The following is a 9,053-nucleotide window of genomic DNA, read 5'->3' as shown; positions in this document are numbered from 1 at the left end:
TGTCTGAAACTGTCGCATTCCCGAGTCTGGTGAGTTCATACCCCTACCCTTTTTCACTATTTTTAACTGTTTTCAGGGGGGACACAAGCAAAGTACAAGGGTTTCTTGTACTCAAAACTTATTTTCGTGTGTGTGTTTCACATTTCATATGCTTTTAACACTGATATACACAACTGATAACCGTATGAACATGCAGATCATGTAATATATTATTTGTGAAATGGGTTTTATAAATTGTTATGTTTTATATATTTCACAAATGGTTTTCCACATTTTATCAATTAAAAGCATGACATTAGAACATATGAACATGAAACTTGTACACTGTTTGTTCTCGGTAACACTCCACAGAGATACGCGAGTGGAGGACTATCATATTATTACTAGTAAATTTGTTATTCCTGTATGATTGGAGACACGTCCTCGGCGAACACTCCATAGAGATACGCGAGTGGAGGACTACACCCGTAACCAGAATCTCTAGGATTTAGAGAGCGTGACTTGAGTGTATAGATCTAAACAGGGGCTGACTACCCTACACCTGGCTGCTAGCTACAGCCGAACCGAAATGGTTCAAGGGTGACAAAAGTCATAAGGATGTGGTCTATTTATTGCCATAGGTTCAATGTATCGTATGGTTATGGAACTCGCAATTAGGATAACAGAGATTTACTTACAGTAATAATGAACATCTTTATACACTTCATAGAATAACCAGGTTTCAGAAACATCTTTTACATTGATAACCAACATTCAGGAAAGTATGGGACTTTCCTAGGGAAACATTGAACATAACCACGTTAACAGAAATAAATCCTTTACATCTTTTGCATCAGTAACCAACAATCAGGAAAGCATGGGGCTTTCCTGGGGAACATTTACATAACTAGAAAAGTGTAACAAACTGGATAACCTTACATCTTTTACAAACGGTAACATACCATCAGGAATGTATGGGACTTTCCTGGGTATCCTTTGGTACACAACCAAATAAGTATAACATAACAGATAACCTAAATGTACATTTTCACAAGGGTAAACATGTTTTCATTGTACAACTTTACTTTACATAATGTGAAACAACCAACCAACCTTTTTAAGAAAATGTGGGATTTTCTTGGCGTGTGTTACATTTTCAGAAACAAAAAGGAAACATGAACATTTCACAAACAAAAACCGCATATGAACTCACCAACGTTATGCTGATTTTCAAACCGCTTGTGTTCTCAGGTCAACGTTAGAACAGGTACCCGAAGATCATTTTGTTCCAGGTTGGAGTGCGCAGAAGACCAGTTCGTTTTGTTATTATATACTATGTATCACAAATGTATAACTTTACTTTGAAACAAATGTAAAACTTTTCTATATGTAATGTAATGGTTGTTCTACTTTACTTACTATGTGCATTGGATTCGATACTCAACGTGGAGTCAACCTCGGAAATGTTTCCGCCTTTGGTTTTCGGGATGTGACACATACCCTCCGCACCATTCGTCTAGAAGATGCTCATGAGAGATCTGAGAGAAACAATGAAACCCTGCTGTGACAGCTGTCCTGATGGCTGCCGTGACAGCTGTCCTTGCAAACCGCTGCTACTTTTCTAGCCACCGTTACAGCTGTCGTGATGGTTGCCGTGACAGCTGTCCTTGCAAACCGCAGCACTGTAAACGCAAACAAGACTGAAAAAGGAGTTGACAATCCCGATCGTGTTAACGATCCGAGAAATCAACAAATAGTAACAGTCGCCACCGCCCAAGACAACAACTCAGAGTTCAAGAAAAGAAAACGTCAAGCCAAAGTGGAACGCAAACGATTTCAGAGGATGGCCATACAACAGCAAACAGTGACAACCCCTGCCCTCACAACATCGGTCAAACGATATGAGGGAACACTCCCGAAGTGTGGCAGGTGCAACTATCACCACAAAGGAATTTGCCGAGTCTGGCAATGCAATAATTGCAACAAGATGGGGCAGATTGCTCGTTTCTATAGAACTACCTCCACCACTGGAGCAACCCTAGTTTGCTATAGTTGTGGTGAGGCAGGGCACTATCACAGAGATTGCCCAAAAGAGAAGATCAGCGAAAGCAACCATGTTCCAATGACTCCTACTCGACACTTCACTTCCACCACCAACGTAGGTGTTGTCTAGATATGCCACCAATGCGGTGAAATTGGACACCTCAAGGAGGATTAACCGATAGCGCAGAACTCTGGCGCAGACGGGAACATTCTCAGGATCACAGCTACAGGAGAACCTACTCCGGAACCACGTTAATGTAATTTAGGCGTTTCGTTGTAACAGACTTATAGACCATCCTAAACTAGTGCAACTAGAGTCTTACCTTTTGTGAGATCCTGTCGGTATAGGGATGCTCGTGCTGCGTATACTTGTCTTTTGTAGTATACCTAGTTCGTAGCAATAGTCTTGTAGTAAGTCTAAAGTACTATAACTCTATTGATGGTTGCATGATTGTGTTTTTCTGTAAAGCCTTATGTTCAAATCTAATGTCTTTAATTTTCCTTGTGATTCCGACATTATCATACAACTAGGTTCAATTTGATCCAACCATACCAGCTTCATTCGTACATCTCTTTCTCAGTAAACATCTTTTAGCGAAACCGTCATATCCGAACGCCGAAGTACTCATGCATAGAGTACCTCATGTTTCTTTTCTTTCCGAAGAAATCCCCGAAGTACCACTCGTACAGTACGTCAAGTTCAATCCAAAGATCCATACGGTTGATCTGTTGCTGAAGAATGTGTACATAAGAGTGATATATAATCAAGGTTCTACAGGTTTAGAATTGATGATTCCACTTTAACTTCTTTTTCCTCGATGGGATGTGAGCTTAAAGAAGAATCAGTTATTCGACTACCTTTTCAATCTTAATTATATACGACTCGTATACACGATATGTAATCGTTGAACCATGTATGAATTCTAATATGAACTTCAGGACGGAGAACTTCCCAAGACTACGAGTAATTGCATCGTCATGTGATCAACTTAGAACCTAGTACGACTCCCGTAAACAGATCACCCTACAGTGTAAACAACTACGGAGATACAAGAACAGTCCGGGCAACTTAGCGAACTCCACAAAAATAGAATTGGAAGACAGGGATTCTCACCCTGGAGAACTCCGATCTTATTCTTCCATAGGTAGAAGAATTGCATCGTATGTACCTCGGCTATCGAGGACTCCGTCAAGATTTTTCATTAGAAATCGTTATCTCTGCCTGGCATAGATGAATGGCTTGAGCAAAAGCAAGGAAAGAATTACTTTTAGAAATGGATCTGATATCCGAATATCACCAGTTCGAGTGTTAGGGAAGGATGTCCGGAAGACTACCTTCTGAACTTGATGCGGACACTTCGAGTCCGTAGTGATACCCCTCGGATAGGACCAGTACGCCCATAGTATTCATGAGCTAAATGACTAGGGGACGCCTTTCTTACTTGGATCAGTTTATCATTTCTCCATGTAATGACTTACTTATCTACCCTCATAGTAAGAAGTAACCAATGGAAACATTACCCATGGAGGAACTTTCGCGAAGTTCTCTAAGCACTAGTTTTGAAATTGAAGAGTCAGATTCCTAAGACACACTATTAGTGATGTGGGAATTCTGAGTACTCTTTCAATTTGTCAAAACCGTTGAGAATTTGTCGACATCAGAGACGCCGACAGAAACTCGCCAAATTCTAGGTCTTACAGACCTACTGTCATAGTTCATCCAGAACTCTTCGCATATTACAAAAACCCGTATGACTTTGACCCAGCAGAGGCTGGCCTTTGACTGGGAAGTTAAGCAAGAAAAAGAAACCTTATAAATTCAAAGCGAGAGACCAAGTCCTTTAGGAAAACTCACTCTGGGAATGGCTTAATACGCTTTGTATCGCGTGGAAAGCTAAATCCAAGATAGTTAGGACCTCCGAGATTCTTACCAGAATCGGTCCTGTATCTCGTAGACTAGATCTACTCCGCGAACTCAGTAACGTACATTCTACCCTTCGCATCTTGATCTTGAAACCATACCTTTCCGTTAGGACTCTTGTAAGTCCACTCGACGAGATCCACGCCTTCGTATTAGAACCGTAGTGACCCTCGACCAAGAGGTCAAGCGGACGAAGCAACGCCGTCGCCCATTAGTGAAGGTTCGTTGGGATACCAATCGAGGACCCGAATTCACTTAGGAGCGTGAGAACCAATCGATTAGGAAGTTCCCACCTCATGACTCGATCATTCATACCTACTTCCTTACCTAAATTCTAATTTCGAGACGAAATTCCCTTTAACAGGGAATGATGTGACAACCTGAAATTTCCATTCTGTACAAACCACATCAAGTCAGTAGAAGATTAGAACAGTTACAGTGAATTTCCAGACTTTTGGGTATAAGTTTGAGTATTTCAGAATTTACACTTAAGGAGATATCAGGAGAGTGGATGCACTAGGGTTTTGTGCAACACTGTTATTTCAAAACTCTATGATAATAGAGTTCATTTAGTGAATACAATATTTTCTTCCAAAAATCTCAGGGCTATATATAGAATTCTGAACCATATTTATTCATTACTTACATTTCCAACTAGAGAAAAGCTGAATTCTCTCTCAAGGATCTTCGAACTTTCGTCCCGAAAAGTGAGTACTTCTATCTAGTCTTGTTGTAAATCTTCTTAAGTGCTTAATACACTAGAAATCATAGGAAAACACTAAGATTAAGAGTTTACTGCCCACGACCATCTTGGACCGTAAACCCTTCTTTAAGGGTTAAATGATGCACTAGTCCCTTCCTCTTGCAATGCAACTAGTTCAGACATGTACGCTAATGTGTTTAGGAATAGCAAACACCATTAGAACACCAAGAGTAAGGTGTTCATGGCCCAAGAAGTTCCAAGGCCATGAACTCCAAAGAATAGGGCCAAAAGGTGTTATAAACTCTTATAAAGCCTTGTACAATAGCCTAGTTTAGTTCCTAGTTAAATTAGGGACTTGAAAACACCAAAAACACCCTTCCAAGGGAGATTTCGGCCATAATCTCCATGGGGTTTGGTCCCAGGGCCGTAAACTCCTAAAAGGAGTTATATAATGCCCTAAACTTTTCCAAAGACCAAGCCATTAAGTAGAAATGCTTCTTAGGGTCTTCTAGAGCATCAAACATCAAATGGTCATATAAGTACGAGCTTACGACTATAAACTCATGAGTTTACGACCGTAAACTCATTTGTTAGTGATATTAGGGCCATGAACTCCCTTATGGAGTTTTCCTTGAACCCTACACACAATAGCTTTTCCCTACAACACTTAGATGCAATCCTAGAGGCTAATAACACTTGATAAAGATGTTTAACATGTCCTAGGGTGTCTTGACTTGTTTATTAGTTGTTCATAGACTAATTTGGTACATATATGTGATATTATATGTTAACTAGGATCATAGAGTGTGTTCAAAGCCTCACTCGACACCTAGCAATCCTACCTTTTCAGTTCTTCAGTACCACTCACAACAGGTGAGTTCATACCCCTTAATCAATGTTTTAAATGTTTTCAAATTTTTTATGGGGGGGATACAAGCAGAATCATGCTAGTTATTATATCAACAACAAGTGATTAATAAGCAGCATTTAAATGATTTGCTACTCATTAGCCGTTTTACCAAACAGTTTTCTTCACATGATTTTCATAAACGTTTTATATATTTAAAACTCCTTATTAAACTGTTCATTTTACACTGTGTGTTTCATTTCAAGCTCATTTATAATTGTGTTCCAAACAAATGTTTCTTTATACTTAAATTGTTTTATCAAACACATGTGTTCAACCCGTTTTATGGATTGACATCAAGTCGATCTTTTCTTAGATAGAAATCATGTTCAAAAGGTTTTGCAAAACTTATTTTATGCTTTTATATTGTCAATTGCATGCCTATATATGTATAGTTATATAAGAAATGTTGAAAGGACTTAGGAAGGCTATTGTCACACCCCAAAACCAAGAACGGCGGAAATGTTCTGGGGCGGAGGACGTCATGTACAGTATCACAACACAGTAAATGTAAACAAGCAAACAACATCATCCATTGCATTAAATATATAATTTTAATACAAGCGTGTTCTGTACAGTTTTAGACACCAAAAATATAATGTAAATCAAAATAATAAGATGAGTCTTGGATGCGCTCCATCTTCTCAAAAGCTGGCCTCGGCACCTGTCTACTGATGACCTAAGAATACAAGTTATTTTGAAAGAGTTTATCAGCATTAAGTTGGTGAGTTCATAAGTATTTTAGTGTCGATGTTTGTTATCAAAACGTTGAACGTGTCTCAAGTATAAGTTTGTAAAATGTATGTAAGTGTTTGTAAATGTTTGAATCTCTCAGAAAAACCTATACTTTCTATTAAAGTAGCCTTCTACCAAGGCTTAACTGTTTTGTATGCTCGTTTGTTGTAAAAGTGTGTAATTTCCCAAGTGTAACTATCATTTATCAAATATAGTTTGTACATTAATGTTTAAGTGAGGTTATCACTAAAAATATGTAATGGGTAAATCATTGTAGTACTGTAGTTTTGTATTATAGGAACTACTGTTGTACTAACTACCTTAAACCGGATTTATATTAAGGTATAATGTGATAATTGCACCATACTATCGACTGGTAACAACGACATACGAATGGTCGTAATAATGGAATGACGTTTGGCACCCGCAGACCTGCAGGTCCGGCTGTAGCTAGCAGCAAGGTGTAGGATAGTCAATCCAGTATAGATCTATACGCAAAATCACGCTCTCCCTCCAAGATAATTCTGGCTACAACTTGGGCCATGACATTTAAGGCATGCTCTGATCCAGTGGATCAGAATTGTTATCGTATTCTTGTATATATAATGTTTCTCGTTCTAGTATAGTTGTATATGTTCTCCTCCTAGTATAGTTGTATATGTTCTCTTTCTAGTATAGTTGTATATGTTCTCATCCTAGTATAGTTGTATATGTTCTCTTTCTAGTGTAGTTGTATATGTTCTCATAGTAATGTAATGTATAGACTCATGAATGAACTGACTCATTGATCTAACAGTTGTAGTAGTATGATCCTGTGTTACCCTGATGGTAACTTACTAGTAATGTGTATAGTACGCATGAATATGGAAGTACTTTTATGTCTATATATGTATAATTGATATATAACTAATATTGAAACGACCTTCGGATGGTCACCCGAAATCCCACCAGACCACATCCAAATAGAGAAAAAGGAAATAGGGCGGATGGCCTTCCTAAGCCCTTTAAACATTGCTTATATATCTATACCTATATGGGCATGCAATTTATAAGAAGTATAACAAAGTTTAAATAAAAGTATTTGATATGTAAAAGATTTTGTAAAACATTTTGAAGTAAAGCAGTTTGATAAACAGTTTGAACAGTGATAAAATCATTGGTTTTCTAGTTATTAATCACATGTGATTAATGCAATCACAAGTGATTGATTTCAATAACTATAAGCATTAAACTTGTATTCCCCCCCCCCCCCATAAAGTATTTAAAACATTTAAAAGCATTTCAAAGGTTAATTAAAGGGGTATGAACTCACATGTGGTGAGTGGTTTGGATTGTAGTGTCGGATATTGTGCTAGGTGGAAAACGGAGACTTGTTCACACGCACGAGCCTAGTTATCATATAATAAGCATATATATAACTATTTAGCCAAATAATAACTTAATGAAATAAGTTGGGACACTTAGGAATATGTAAACACTTTGTATAAGTGTTATAGGTCCTAATGGTTGCATCTAAGTTGCTACAGGACAAGGCTAAAGGGGTTTAATGTACCAAATGACCTTGTATATGAGCTTACCACCCAAAAAACCCCACCTTCGGAGTTTACGGTCGTAAATCCTTGAGTTTACGGTCGTGAACTCTTGACTTGGTGGTTTTGGGTTTTTTAAAGTGTTAAATGAATTCTAGAATAAGCCTAGCATTGGTGGTTTAATCCTTTAGGTAGTTTAGGGCCTTAGAATGCTCCTTTGAGGATTTTACGGCCTAAAGACCATATCCCCTAGAGTTTACGGCTGTAAACTCCTATGGGGTGGGTGTTTTAATTCTTTTATGCCTCTTGCACACAAAGGATAAATTCTAGACTTTTGTTTAATGCTAAAGGGGACTTTAGGCACACTTTGGTGCCTTCACTTGGAGTTTATGGCCCAAGAGCATTTCTTGGCCGTAAACTCCCTTTTAGGGATGATTTTGATGTGATTTACTCCCCATTCAAGCTACAAGTAATAGAGGGTTATTGTCTTAAAGTCTTAGGAGTGTTTGGGGCACTTTAAGCCTTTGAAATTTGGTGTTTACGGTCCAAGAACTCTTGGGCCGTAAACTCCTAAAACTAGGTGTTCTTGATTGTGTTCTAGCCTTAAAAGATCATACATAATGTCCTTAAATAGCTACCTAACAAGGAAATGGAACTAGATAGCTCTTAGGCTTCGTTTTGGAGTTTACTCCCCAAGAACGATCTTGGGAGGTAAACTCCCGGATCTTACATATTTGACATGTAAACTATGTTATTAAGCATAAAACAAGTAATAAAACACAACTAGGGAAGTGGACTCACGACTTGGGATGAAAACCCGAAGATCCGTGAGAGAGAAATTGGCTTTTTCTCTAGTTGGAAATGTGAATAATGAATAATTTAGTTCAGAAATCTATTTATAGTCCTGAAATATTTTGGCAGAAAATATTTTATTCTGGATTTGGACTCTAACATGATGAAGTGTTGAAAATGCTCAAGTTTCACAAACCCATGAGCATCCACTCTCTTGATATCTCCTTAAATGTAAACCCTAATGTACACAAACTTATTCGGAAAAGTCTGAAGTTCATTCAAAACTGGACTAGCTTCTATTGAATAGCTAGTTTCCGTACCAAAATGGAAATTTCAGGTTGTCACAGCTATCCACCCTATTTCCTTTTTGCGCTTGAGATGTGGTTGGTGGGGTATCGGGTATCCGTCCGAAGGTCGTTTAAATATTAGTTATATGTCATGTGT

Source organism: Lactuca sativa, chromosome 9 (assembly GCF_002870075.4).
Source record: "Lactuca sativa cultivar Salinas chromosome 9, Lsat_Salinas_v11, whole genome shotgun sequence".
Lineage (NCBI taxonomy): Eukaryota > Viridiplantae > Streptophyta > Magnoliopsida > Asterales > Asteraceae > Lactuca > Lactuca sativa.
Note: the sequence above shows the minus strand (reverse complement) of the source record.